At 43.0% G+C, this 14840-nt stretch overlaps 1 protein-coding gene and 1 long non-coding RNA gene across 3 annotated transcripts in view; both read right to left on the bottom strand.

The window, feature by feature from the left end:
- CYP7B1 (cytochrome P450 family 7 subfamily B member 1) overlaps positions 1 to 14840 on the bottom strand; it is a 102619-nt gene that overhangs the window by 60271 nt on the left and 27508 nt on the right. The window lies entirely within an intron of this gene.
- On the bottom strand, positions 1574 to 4149 carry LOC308593165. 2 transcript variants are annotated; one of them, XR_014010802.1, is made up of 3 exons: positions 2961 to 4149; positions 2145 to 2260; positions 1574 to 1819 (listed from the first exon to the last, which is right to left on the bottom strand). It is a non-coding gene; the product is annotated as an uncharacterized lncRNA (long non-coding RNA). The 2 variants fall into 2 exon arrangements; XR_014010803.1 differs by lacking the exon at positions 2961 to 4149 and adding an exon at positions 2431 to 2476 and having other exon boundaries at positions 2145 to 2189.

Raw genomic sequence — 14840 nt, forward strand, 5'->3', positions numbered from 1 at the left:
AGTCTTTTGTGTTTATAAAAGAGGGGAGAAACTCAGATTATTTCCTTTCATTTGCAAGCACAAAATATCCCTCATATTACGCACATTTGACTTGCGCAGTTTCAACACTACACCGCCGAAAGGAGGCTGGTTGAAATTGCACAAGTTAGGTCCTAAGGAGGGCAGAGAGCTTAAAGGCTTTTTTTTGCGCCAGGTCTCTTTGGGGTTACCCAGCATATTCTCAAATAATGAGTGTTCATTGGCACTTTATGTAATTATACACAATTCCGCTGAGGTTGTGTTCTGAGGAGACAAAGGCCTTGTGGATGTGTTTCCTGGGTCCAGGAAATTGAGCTGTACAGTGGTACCTCGGGTTAAGTACTTAGTTCGTTCCGGAGGTCTGTTCTTAGCCTGAAACTGTACTTAACCTGAAGCACCACTTTAGCTAATGGGGCCTCCTGCTACCGCTGTGCCACCGGAGCACGGTTTCTGTTCTCATCCTAAAGCAAAGTTCTTAACCCGAGGTACTATTTCTGGGTTAGCAGAGTCTGTAACCTGAAGCGTCTGTAACCTGAAGCGTCTGTAACCTGAAGCGTATGTAACCCGAGGTACCACTGTATTTTAATTTGACCTTTCTAGATAAGGATGCACTCTCCATGGAGGAGCAGGTGCATACTTGGGGTAGGGAGAGAGATCCTTTGCCCAACATCGTCACTGGCAGCACCATTTCCCAGCTATGGCTAGATCTATTTGTGGGCAGGGGTAGCCTGGCAGCAGCGAGCAATGCATTAGAAGCTTCAGCAATGTAAAGCATTACATATGGGGCTGCCCTTCAGGTTGGTCCGGAAGTTGCACATATACCACTTCTGACAAACTCATCCTTGTCTCCATGCTTCTTTGGGTTCAAAGAAAAGCACAGGAGAACCTTCCTCTACTACTTCAAGGATGGCCAACATGGTGCTTTCCATGAGCACCCAGCCCCAGCCAGCATGACCAATGGTCAGGGATAGGAACTATAGTCCATTAACATCTGGAGAGTACCACATTGACTACCCCTGTTCTATGTCTTTTCCTCCTTGGCTTATAGACAGCTCTCCAAGCAACATGCTTTTCTGTTTCACCTTAATCTCCTACATGTGATTAGGCCCTCACTTACAAGCAGGCTACACTCACTCCTCACAGACAGTGTTTTTGTGGAATAGTTGATACTGAATGCATTTTAAAAACACTGTCTATATATCATTATCTATCTATCTATCTATCTATCTATCTATCTATCTATCTATCATCTATCTATCTATCATCTATCTATCTATCTATCTATCTATCTATCTATCATCTATCATCTATCATCTATCATTATCTATATCATCTATCTATTTATCATCTATCTATCTATCATCTATCTATCTATCTATCTATCTATCTATCATCTATCTATCTATCTATCATCTATCATCTAAACTCTGTTGTATGTCCACAGAGTCACAAAAAGGAATTGACATTTTGATATATTTTTTTTCCATGAGTTCCTTGTCATTAGTATGTGCGGGGGGGCTCTCCAAAACAACCGAAGGAGAAAACTTTCCCTGCTTAAACATTTTTCAAGGCTAGTTAAAGGTCTAAACAGTAGAGCTATTTATTCAAATTTAACTTGGAAGACTACTGGTTCAGAGCTAATGAATGTATGGTTTATTAATCAAATGTATGTAGCTGAAAGCAGCCAACCACTGTTCACTTACAATTGAGATTTAACCCCGTTTTTAACATATTTTAATGAGCTACAGATTTGAATGTGGGCTTTGTTCATCTGTTGCTTCCACTCAATTGCAGTCTCGCCCTAAGAAGACACAAGACAGATTGATCAGGCTTCCCTTCATTGTGAGACTTAAATGAAGTGAACAGGGCCTTATGTTTCAAAACTAAATGAGACAATTAAAAAAACACCCTATCTGTCTGATGTTCTTACATTTGATTAAGCTACTGGTACTAAATGTTTTTGCTATACTGTAAATAGTCTCTAGAAACACTTTTTTTGTTACCACTGCTGCCAATGAATAAGTGTGGCTGGGTAAAATTTGCACAATGAAGTGATTGCTTCACAATGGAAAAACTTATTTTTCCAAAGCAGAATTTGATAAAGATAGATGATTTCTCACACATACTTGTTGGAAGCTGTCATCAAGTGAGGATCAGTACCTGGAACGCACCTAGGAATTCAGAATTAAGTGACACTTCTGATTGGTTTGGTTTTGGAAACAAGAGTTGTTAAAGTTTCCTTCTGTAGAAAGTATTAATAGAAATAATGGTTATCCACTAGGAGAGGGATACCCAACATGGTGCCTTCCATTTTGATCTGTAAACCACCTTAAGTCCCATTAGGGAAAAAGATAGTATTATTACTAGCAGCAGCAGCAACAACAACAACAACAGTGTTGCACACCCACTCACCAGTCTCTGAGCAATAAAAACGTTTTCGATTCTAGTATTTATTCAGGGTTTGGTTCCTCTGGAATGAAGAGCAATGTAGACAGAGCATAAGATTAGGGGGCTCACTGCATTAACATTCCAGCAGATCTTGCCTCCCTATGTGGTTTTTAGGAAAGTCGCAAACTCGGCTTTAGGTCCAGAACAGAGTAAGACATGCCCCTGTGTCTCCAGTTCCCAGTATTAGCTAACACTTTGACTATTACCTATCAACTCAGTAAGGACAACATAAATGGCAGTATTTAACAAAGGAACTGCTTTGGGTTATTTCCTCTTATATATTCTACCCTCACCTACAAAGGATCACAGGTTTCGAAGGGATCCATGGATATCATCCAGACTGAATCCCAAATCTATAACTATCTTCCTTGACCTCAGTGCCTGAATTATTTTTTGCTCCATCCCCAGTTTACTGGGGATACTAATCTTGCCACCTTTTCCCTGTTCATTCTACCTGTACTAAGTATCTGAAAGGTACTCATGAAACAGAGTGCCTTAAATGAGTAGTAATCCAATTAAAGGAGTCTATTGGGACCTCCCTCTTTTATACATTTCCAAAATATCTCATGTTAACACCCAAACTTTGCTGCTGGGCTACATTCATGAACGGAACACAATATACAGCCTGGGCTGTCCAGAGACCTAGAGGCAAGTCCCCTGATTGTGATGTGCTTTTGTAATCATGGAATATTCCCTGGCCCTCTGTGACGCCCCGGACAAGCTGAGTTACATTCGTCATAGTAATAGGTCCCATGGGGCAAGTGATGTGCAATCCTGTTTTGTTTTTGCATATCTGAACCATTTTCTTCTAACTGTTGACGGAAGATTCTCTGTTACATGCTTGCTCCCACGCTGGCTATGGGCTATGATGAAACTCTTTCCTCCACATACATGAAATCCTGTGTACCCCCACCCTCTTTGATAAAGTTAGAAATATCTAAACCAGGGCTTTTTCTGTCTCCTACTTCTACCTCTACACTCTAGAGTACCATTTTATGGCTGAGACTGTACAATGCTAGACTGCTGGCAGGTTTACAGTTGTTTTAATACAGGTAAGAGAAACTGAGAAGCAGCCAAAAGCTTGATAATCATACAATCACAATTTAGCTGACCACAAACTGGGCTTCAACAACATAGCCGTTGAAGAAGAAAATGCAATCTTGGACTGCAGTAACAGAAGCTTAGTGTCCAGATCGTGAGAAGGAATCATTCCACTGGGTAATAGTTTGGAAAGAATCAAGAGCCTGGAACTTGGAGTCAGGATCCGAGGACAATCAGAATCCAAGGGAAAACCAGAAGGTAGGATCAGTAATACTAAGCCAGAAGTCAGAATCATATTCAGAGTCAGATGGCAAACCAGAAAGCCGGACGAGTATAACAAGTCAGGAGTCAGGACTGAAGAGCAAGGTCAGAAACACAAGACATGCTAGAAGACATTGATGCTTAAGCAAAGTTCCATTGAGTCAGGAAGTCATCTTCTACACCTTCCTGCCCAGAAGGAGCCAATGACAAGTCTGGGTGGAGTCAGTTTGGAATATATATTTTTTTCCTGAGAAGCAGTAGTGACACTTTTTGCCACCACACAGGGGAGTGGTAAGCAGTTCCTGGAGTGTTTACTTTTTTATTGACTCTTGTTCCTTTTTAGGAAATAATATATAGATTTATATTAAAATAGAATTGGAATATCCTATTAACCTTCCAGATCTATTTACTTTTGAAAATGTGTGTTGTACAGAGTACAGTATTTTATTTTGGCCTTGGAAGTTGTCAAAAAGTTGAATTTGCTGTATTATATTTTAGCAGTTTTGTGTCTTCAAAGTCAATGGCAATGTTACACAGCCGGCTGGTTAGCAAACCAGTTTGGTTCTGAATTCTTGATGAAGTCATTTTATAGCATTGCAGTGAACTGATCCTGCTGCCTAATAGTGTGTTTGGGCTGAGTATATTTTTATATAATGAGGTTTGAAAGCAAGACTTTGAAAAAGATTGTAATTGCTTACAATCTACTAGAAGTGGACTTAAGAGTCTGTATATTGAAAGGCATCTGAACACATAAGGACATGATGTAATGATTTTTAAATAATGTTTTTGGATTCATTTTCCTCCACTGTCAGGCTCTTTAGTAGCAGACTCAGTGAATATTTCTTTGTAGCTGCACAGTGTTAAACAAATTTCCCTTGACATTCAGTATATGTATGTAACTGAGAATATAGTTCATTTCATTTAGTGTTCAATCATCTCCTTCGAAGGCAATTGGAATATTATTACTTAGCTTTGATCATGCTTTGTAGATTGCACACTTACAGGCATGCTGTGTGTTAAATAAAAGTTTCCATGTAGCGCAGGTTACCAAGTGTGGTTTTTATATTATTATTGCCCTCATAATAAGTTCAAGGTGAGGTTTTCAGGCAGTAAGCTGCAAGTCAGTTTGCATATAAACACTTCAGAAAAGCTATCTTGACGTCTACCGCTTATGCAGTCTTCCATCTATAATGCAAATGACTACACCTGGGTTATGTTTAGCTTCCTCTACTATTTAGAGGGCATCCATCTAATTTGGAAGAATGTTTAAAAATCTGTACAAATACATGTGAAAGCAGCCCGTTGTTCTTTCCCCAGTCACCCAGATAAAAGAGATGTCGCCAAAATGATAAACATAAAAGGTCCCTGAGTTGTTGTTATAAGGTTTACACTGTCTGCAGTAAGGATTGAATTCTCATTGTGCTCTGAAAGCCTCAAAAAGACATGGGAAGGAACCAAAGTTTGAAGTCAAATAGAAAGCACTTAAGCCAAGACCACATGAATGTATAGCTGGGTAATGGACCTTTCATCTCCTAAATAAAAACAGTTCAATTCAATTGGAATGGAGGTTTTCCCCCCTTTTGAAAAAGTCCATTTTAATGAGTTTCCATTTTATGCGTGGGTTGCTCTTTAATCGATGCTGCTCCATTGAAGTTTTACCCCAATGAAGACACAAGACAGATTGTCCAAGCTTGCGGCTATTGTTGAGAGTTGATGAAGTGTGCGGGCCCTTATGGTTGATAACAGAAGTAGATGGTCAAAGCCAATAAATAAAACTTTAATTCAGATTGTTGGGAGCTTTCCACTGAAAAGCTTTCTATTAGCATGAATCTTTGGTTTTGAAGGACTTGTGAACCCAAAGGCAGCTCATAGCTCTGTCACACAAACTAAGTCGGTCAGACAAGCAGCAATCTGTCCCATCTGATAAACACCGTTTTGTCTTTTAAAAATTCTCGACTTCTCTTCAGGAATCAACATTGTTAATGTCTTGACAGACTATTAACTTCATAATACATGCCTGTTGGACTGTTGATTTTATCAGAAACGTGGTTGTTGTTTTTTATGCTTGCAGAAATAAAATTGTTTTGCCCTTGACAGGATCGTAATGCTGTAAATACAAAAATAAACAATTTAGCCATTGCCAGTTTGTCTAGTATTGGGGCACAAAATGTTAGCCTACCCTCAATGATGGCACTAACAAGTGTAACAAGTTCAGAGACCTCTTAGGAAACTATTTTTGCTGTGATTGCAGCAGGAAATCCTAAAGTTAACCTATTTTTTCAATGACAGATGCAGTTCATTCTGTGGAGGCAGCCATGCTAGAGCTGGTCAGTTTTGCTTGTCACTTGGATTGACTAGATCACTGCAGACAGGAGGGAAAATACAAATGCAGTTAAATACACTGCCACATTGATTGAAGAACTTTTCTAATTTAATTGCTCAACGAGTCAGTTTCTCAATTATTTGCTGCATATCAGCGTCTCCCCTTTGAAACAGCAGATAAGGTTTTGGTTATGGTTATTTCTGACTCACAATCAGAGTTGCTTTGGGAAACATTCAGCCCTTGAAAGGCACTGCACATCTGCTTTTGGTACCCTCTGATTGATATGGAAGAATGCCACTGTTGCAGCTCCCAAACCTGGTGACTGAAAGGAGAGGTGGGAGAAAAGAAAAGGCAAAAGGAAGCAGTGAGGGCCGCCAACTTAGATGGCTTTAAAAGAGAAATTCATGGACGATAAGGATATCAGGAGACAGTAGCCATGATGGCTCTGCTCTCCTCCAAGGTCAGAGGCAGAGGGGACTTTGCTTGTGGTGCGTCCTGCTTGCAGGTTCCTCACAGGCATCTAGTTGGCCTGTGTGAGAACAGGATGTTGGACTAGATGGGCTACTGGCCTGATCAGGAAGGCTTGTCTTACGTTTTTATGTCATTAAAATTATTTTTACTTCCTTCTGCCTGTTCACTCATGTAAAATAAATAATGCAATTGTGTATAGTAGCGACATTCTAAAACTAAGCTCTCTTAGTTGATTTTATATCTTGTTACATTCATGCTGTTGTTGTTATGCTATTTGAGACAGCAAGGAGTGTGTCTAGTTGTAGCAATATTTGAGACAACACATGGCATGTAAGAGACATTCTACAAAGGAAGTAGTCCTAGAACCCAAGGACCCTCCAGATGGGCCTCCAGATGTTATTGGATTACAACTCCCATCATTCCTGACCATTATTATCAATGCTAGCTAGGGCTGATGGAGTTTGGAGTCCCAAAACATCTGTGGGGCCATACGCTTCTCATTTCTGCTTCACCACAACTTGTTTCAGGGACCGCGCATCACATTTCACCACTAGAGGTGAAATGGGAAGTGCTACTCACTCCTCAGTTCTATGCTTACTGAATTATTTCTTGTATGCAAGGGCCAAGTAGATTTGTGGATATTATGTTGCTGTCTCCGATAGAGGGACGTGGGTGCTAACCCCAGAAAATGTGCTGTGCTCTTGTTCCAGTACTACTGGGACCCTTCCGTCCTACTTCATTATCTTCTTTACTAAGATCATTTGCCTACTATTGTTACTCTTATTTAGGCTGAGTAAGAATGCCATGAGGCAAAGCTACTATTGTGTCGGCCAGTTTAGCAGTGTGGTTGAGAATATTAGAATCTTCACTTGCATATTGGATGCATAAACAACAAATGTTTTGTAAGTGGAGAGAAATCCTTGGTGGCTAAATTTAAATAACTCCATAGCTGCAGGTCTTTCCCCCCATGAGTCACTTGCCTACCTCTGCTAGACACATCCAAGCTTTGGGGGAGACCTCATTCCTGATTAGTAGCTTGGTGGCTACAGGCATTTCCTTCTTAGTATACAATCTGACTAGAGCACTTGGAGATACAGTTTAATTTTGAGCTATTCCACTTTCCAGACAATCGACACACTAATGCTTATTTTGGGAAGCTTCATTTCATATCAGGTCCTATCTGTTGGCCACCCCCACTTTCCATTTGTACTTTCCATTGTGTATCATAAATTTCTGACAGGACATCCATTGTACCTTAAAATGTGTTGGGATGCTCTTCACGTAACAGCTTTTTTCTTCATATCAGAAATATTCTTAAAATATTCTTAAAACTTTGTTAAGAGTTAATTTCTCAGTTCAGAAACACTGAAAATCTGTGCAGATATAACATTGTAAATGTGTTTGGTCTATGTAAAATGAACTGCATGTTAGTTAATATCAAATGTTAGTTAATACCACTCAGTATACCACAAATGTTAGTTAATATCAAATGTTAGTTAATACCACTCAGTGGATTTGTAACTGGCTGACTGACCAAACCCAAAGGGTGCTCATCAATGGTTCCTCTTCATCCTGGAGAAGAGTGACTAGTGGGGTGCCACAGGGTTCTGTCTTGGGCCCGGTCTTATTCACCATCTTTATCAATGACTTGGATGATGGACTCAAGGGCATCCTGATCAAATTTGCAGATGACACCAAACTGGGAGGGGTGGCTAACACCCCAGAGGACAGGATCACACTTCAAAACGACCTTGACAGATTAGAGAACTGGGCCAAAACAAACAAGATGAATTTTAACGGGGAGAAATGTAAAGTATTGCACTTGGGCAAAAAAAATGAGAGGCACAAATACAATATGGGTGACACCTGGCTTGAGAGCAGTACATGTGAAAAGGATCTAGGAGTCTTGGTTGACCACAAACTTGACATGAGCCAACAGTGTGATGAGGCAGCTAAAAAAGCCAATGCAATTCTGGGCTGCATCAATAGGAGTATAGCATCTAGATCAAGGGAAGTAATAGTGCCACTGTATTCTGCTCTGGTCAGACCTCACCTGGAGTACTGTGTCCAGTTCTGGGCACCACAGTTCAAGAAGGACACTGACAAACTGGAACGTGTCCAGAGGAGGGCAACCAAAATGGTCAAAGGCCTGGAAACGATGCCTTATGAGGAACGGCTAAGGGAGCTGGGCATGTTTAGCCTGGAGAAGAGGAGCTTAAGGGGTGATATGATAGCCATGTTCAAATATATAAAAGGATGTCATATAGAGGAGGGAGAAAGGTTGTTTTCTGCTGCTCCAGAGAAGCGGACACGGAGCAATGGATCCAAACTAGAAGAAAGACGATTCCACCTAAACATTAGGAAGAACTTCCTGACAGTAAGAGCTGTTCGACAGTGGAATTTGCTGCCAAGGAGTGTGGTGGAGTCTCCTTCTTTGGAGGTCTTTAAGCAGAGGCTTGACAACCATATGTCAGGAGTGCTCTGATGGTGTTTCCTGCTTGGCAGGGGGTTGGACTCGATGGCCCTTGTGGTCTATTCCAACTCTATGATTCTATGAAATGTGTTTACCTGCTTATGTATGCCGATATCATCAAGTCCCTAGATGTTATTTCACTATGCCTGGATTTGTTCTTCGAAAAGCAGTGCTTCTTCATGAGTCTAAATCATATCCCACTGGCTAGGGAGCATTCCAGGAAATCTGAGCGATGTCAGGGTATGAGCAAGAGATGTGTTTATACATCTGGAATGAGTTTATACAGAATATAGTAGACTATATGTATTAGGATAATAACACTATATCAGTTTATGTAAGAATGTATGGGAGTATATTACGTGTGTGTGTGTGTGTGTGTGTGTGCATCTTTGTTCTTTTCCACCCTTACTTTATTTCTTTATAATTGTAATTCTTTCAATAAAAATATTAATAAAAACAAGCAAGCAAACGAAAATTAGGCCCTCTCAAAAACATTATTTGCAAGCCCCCTTCAAACAATGGCTTCAACATCCAATTTATGAAGATGCCAGGATATGTGTTCATGCATGTGCAACATGCAGCCATGATTTAGGCTGCAAGAGAAGACTCTCTAGATAAAGCAGGCCTGGGGAAACCTCAGCAGCTGGGGCCAAATGTGGACTTCTGGGCCTCTCTATGTAGCCTGTGGGACTCTTCTCAGGCCACACCTCCATTGTAGGTCACACCTCTCACTGGTTCTACTCTATGCTCTCCTCAAGAGTTTTTGCTTGGTTGGAATGTGTTCCTGAACTGAAATACTGCCTCTTGCTTGTTTGAATGAAGAATGGATGGATGTATGCATGTATCTCTATCTAAAAACCTCTAACTTTTGTCACATCTGTTGCTGTACCTGCTGGTATACAACCCTCAGAAGGTTGACCAGAAGGAGATGCAGCCCCTGGGGTAAAAAAAAAGTCCCTCACCCCTGAGTGTGAGTGAGAAAGGGCATGGTTCTTGACTTGCATCCGCCTGTTTTCTAAGCCATGGTGTGCATAAGTACTGTACTGCTTCACCTGACTTTCTGAAGCTGCTGTCTGCTTCTTCCAACCAGTGACTGCAGACAGATGGGACAGTGTGGTTACCAGAGTAATATACAGATAAAGGGATAGAGGACTGGCACCCTCTCCAACTTGGCTGGTTCTGGGCTTTTCTCTCTGCATCAGGCTGTTTGCTTCATTTGCTTTTCTAAAGCCAAAACTGGAGATCTCCTAGAAATATGGTGGCTGGTTTCACTAGACTTCTGGTGCATATTTTCCTACCATAATTTCCATTTAATTTCAATTTACAATTCAATTTCAGTGCATTCAATTCATGCACCACTGCCAGAAAGAATCTCAAAGCAAATTACAGAAACTACAACTTACAAGATATAATGTACAATAAAATGCATTAAAACAAAGCAAGAATACTGCAGGTGTTCATCCACTTTTGGTTAAAGTTGTAACCCGATATTTTTCTTACTTTTAAGTACAGAGCCGTTATTCTCCAAGTTTCCTTTTTCTTTTGGGATATTAGCTCTTCCAGGATGCACTGGGGGCAGGGGCAGGGCAGGGCAGGGAACACTAAGCAAGAGTTGGGATGGGGGAAGGGGTTGCTGAAGGGACTCTTTTGACAGTGGACAAGAAAATTCCCTAGGTAATGCACTAATGATGTTAAAATTGGCAGGAAAGGTGGGGGATATACACAGTGGCGTAGCAAGGTCAGGTGGTACCCAGTGCAGAAAATTTATTGTCACCCCCCTCACACACACATTGAATTATTATTATTTTTTGCCAGCAAAAATGGTGTGACTCTGGGGGAAACCAAAGTTGTTGAGGTTTTTTTTCTGCGATGAGGAGTCTGCCTGCTGCCCTATATCTGAGGGGGAGCTGGCGGGTGGACCGAAAGCCATGATCTCTCTCACAGACATTGAGTGCTGCACAGCAGTTTGTCACACACACCCTTGGAGGTGACACCCAGGGCAGACCACACCCACCTTGCTCTGCCCCTGGACATGCAAGAGGTGGGAGAATGGAACATCTCAGCTTGGAATGCTCCAATTATTTGATTGATTGATTGATTGGCTGTACTTATATACCAACTTTTTCTCTAGGTCCAAGTCAGAGGTTGAACCCCTGGCATCTCGAGGTAGCAGTGGGAATACCCCCCCCCCAGGTGAAACCTTGAAGTGCCATTGGGGGCAAGTGTAGACTAAAGGTAAAGGGACCCCTGACCATTAGGTCCAGTCATGACCGACTCTGGGGTTCTGGCCGACTCTGGGGTTGTGGCGCTCATCTCGCTTTATTGGCTGAGGGAGCCGGCGTACAGCTTCCGGGTCATGTGGCCAGCATGACTAAGCCGCTTCTGGCGAACCAGAGCTGCGCACAGAAACGCCGTTTACCTTCCCGCCAGAGCGGTACCTATTTATCTACTTGCACTTTGACATGCTTTGGAACTGCTAGGTTGGCAGGAGCTGGGACCGAGCAATGGGAGCTCACCCCGTCGCGGGGATTTGAACCGCCGACCTTCTGATCGGCAAGTCCTAGGCTCTGTGGTTTAACCCACAGCGCCACCCGCGTCCTAAGTGTAGACTATGATGAGCTTAATGTACCAATGGGTTGACTGGATACAAGGCAGTTTTATATGTTCCTATATCTCATATGAAGAACTACAAGATTATCAGTGACATTATCAAGTACCGTATTTTTCGCTCTATTGGACGCACCGGACCACAGGACGCACCTAGTTTTTAGAGGAGGAAATCAAGGAAAAAAATATTATCCCTCCCCCTAGCCCCAAAGAGCAACGGACAGGCTGCGCGCAGCCTGTCTGCTTCTCCCAGAGCTTCTTGGGGCTGCGGGGGAAGCCCGGGTTCCCCCACCAGCCCCAAAGAGCAAAGAAGCCAAGACAGCTCAGGGGATCCATAGCCGCGCAACCTCTCCAGCCAGGAGCTAAACCTCTCCAGCGCGGCTAAAGAAGAAGACAAGGCAGTCCAGGGCAGGCACTCACTGCCCTGGCTTCCTCTTTAGCCTTGCACAGCATCTTTAGTCTTGCACAAAGGAATGGATTGCGCCCGCTGTCCACCGGGGCTGGACTAGATGACTCCTGGGGTTCCCTTCCAACCTTGCAATTCTATGACCTCGGAAGGTGTTGGGGGTCTCCACCACTGGAGGCTTTTAAGCAGCGGTTGGGGGACCATCTCTCTGGCGTTCTTTAGCTGTGATTCCTACATTGTGAGGGGGCTGGGCTAGATGACCCTCAGGTGGCCCTCCCAACTCTATACAGTCCTACAGTTCTGCAGCAGGAGATCCACAGCCACTTAGAATCATAGAATCATAGAATTGGAATAGACCACAAGGGCCATCAAGTCCAACCCCCTGCCAAGCAGGAAACACCATCAGAGCACTTCACACAATGCCCACACCATCAGAGCACTTCACACAATGCCCACACCATCAGAGCACTTCACACAATGCCCACCATCAGACCACTTCATACAATGCCCACTCCCAATTTTCATCTGAGAGACATGTGGCTTCAGTGTCTAGGTAGGTACCCCCCTACTTGCCACACTTCCCCCACCCCACTTAAGCTGAGGGAATTCCTGCCCAGAGAAGCTCCCAGGTGAGGCAAGGGTTAAGATCTACCTCTGGTAGATCTCTTGCGGCTGGAGAGGCACGCAAGGCTAAAGAGGAAGCCAGGGCAGTGGGATGGATTTGCGAAGGAGGCTTTGCGAAGCCTCCTCCCCCCCCCCCCTGGAGAGGCGCGCAAGTCTAAAGAGGAAGCCAAGGCAGAGAACGGGATGGATCGCGTTCCCTGCTCTGGCTTCCTCTTTAGCCTTGCGAAGTCTCCCCCCCCCCCCCCAGGCGCGCAAGTCTAAAGGGGAAGCCAGGCAGCAAGCGCGATCCATCCCGTTTGCTGCCTGGCTTCCCCTTTAGACTTGCGAAGCCCCCCACCCCCCCCACCCCCGGAGAGGCGCGCAAGTCTAAAGGGGAAGCCAGGCAGCAAGCACGATCCATCCCGTTTGCTGCCTGGCTTCCCCTTTAGACTTGCGAAGCCCCCCACCCCCCCCACCCCCGGAGAGGCGCGCAAGTCTAAAGGGGAAGCCAGGCAGCAAGCACGATCCATCCCGTTTGCTGCCTGGCTTCCCCTTTAGACTTGCGAAGCCCCCCACCCCCCCCCACCCCCGGAGAGGCGCGCAAGTCTAAAGGGGAAGCCAGGCAGCGAACGGGATGGATCGCGCTCGCTGCCCTGGCTTCCTCTTTAGCCTTGCGAAGCCTCCCCCGGCTGGAGAGGTTGTGCAAGGCTTTTCTAGAGGAGGGAGAAGGGACTGACTGGCGGCGTCAGTCCCTTCTCCCTCTTGGGGAAAAGCCCGCAAGAGCCGCGCGAAGCTTGTGTGGGGCTCTTGAGGGCTTTTCCTGCCTGCCTCCTCCCTGCATTCGCTCCATAGGACGCACAGACTTTTCCCCTTAGTTTTTAAGACGGGAAAAGTGCGTCCTATGGTGCGAAAAATACGGTATCTCATCAGCTGGGAGCCCCACTGGTAACAGACGATGCTGGTGGGAAAACGAAGTACAACCAATGGCAACAGATAAAAGGATAACCCAAACAAATCTGCAAATCATGACACTCTCCCTACAGAAACTGATATAAACAGACTAGACAAGGCAGAAAGCATTAGCAAAGCTATTTTAATGCCATGTTAGTCAGTGCAGATGGTCATCATTTTAGTACATCCCACCTTCCTTATTTAGTGTTACCAACACAAAGTTGTTAGTACTTTAATTTTTTACTGCTGCACTTTTATTGTTTAGCTTTCAGTTCTTTATTGCTGGCAAGATACAGCCGATCTAGGCCATGTGACGCATGCTTCCTGATGGTCACTTGAACATACCATCCATTATCTGCATTCTGAGATGCTACCATTCAAATAAGAATTTGCCATGTGCTTTTCCCTAACTTAGCAGAACTGGGTACAGTGTGGCGAACAGTCCGCTACAATTTGGTTACATTGTAAATTGTTGGGGTACATTACCTAACTACAACTGGAGTCAGGTTTGTTGCACTCATTTCTGCCTTTGGATTTTCTTTCAACAACAAATAAAGTCTGGTAGTGGAAATCTGTGAGAAAACAACTAAGTTACAACTTGGGGTCATAATTGCATGATTATTTTGATTTTTGGTTTGGTAACTTAATCCATTCCAATGAAATTTGTTGATTTTTATGGTATAGTTATAGTTACCAAGTCACTACTGCCATTTTAATTGGAGCTTAAAATATGAAATATTCAGAACTAAATAAAAACAAGATGTCCTCATGTATAGTAATTGCCTGATCATACAAATACTTATTAAATATAAACACATATGCTTTTGTAGATTTGTTAGAAAGATTTGTTAATTGCTTAATGAAAGATGTCTTTCAGCCACTAATGTCTTCATTTAGTTCGACAGATTAAATTTTATATGAGGAGATATTAGTATGCAAGCAATGAAGTGACAAGGCCAACTGAAAAAGCTTAGATGTTAATGGATGAAGTGCAGCTATATTCTAAACTAAAATCTATAACCTTCAATGAATAAGCTGAAGATGATCTTTCATGGATTTTTATTTATTTATAAAAGCCATATTTAATATAGCAACGAACATGACAATATGTTTTGATTCAGTCGCTGTTTCTATCATAAATAAATTATGAAATCTTTAAATTGTGCATGAAACTGGAGTGAATGATTCTTAATGAGCAATAAAAAAATGTCATTTTCTGATGCTGCAAAAAAACCAAA

Source organism: Podarcis bocagei, assembly GCF_964188305.1.
Source record: "Podarcis bocagei genome assembly, chromosome: 8".
NCBI lineage: Eukaryota > Metazoa > Chordata > Lepidosauria > Squamata > Lacertidae > Podarcis > Podarcis bocagei.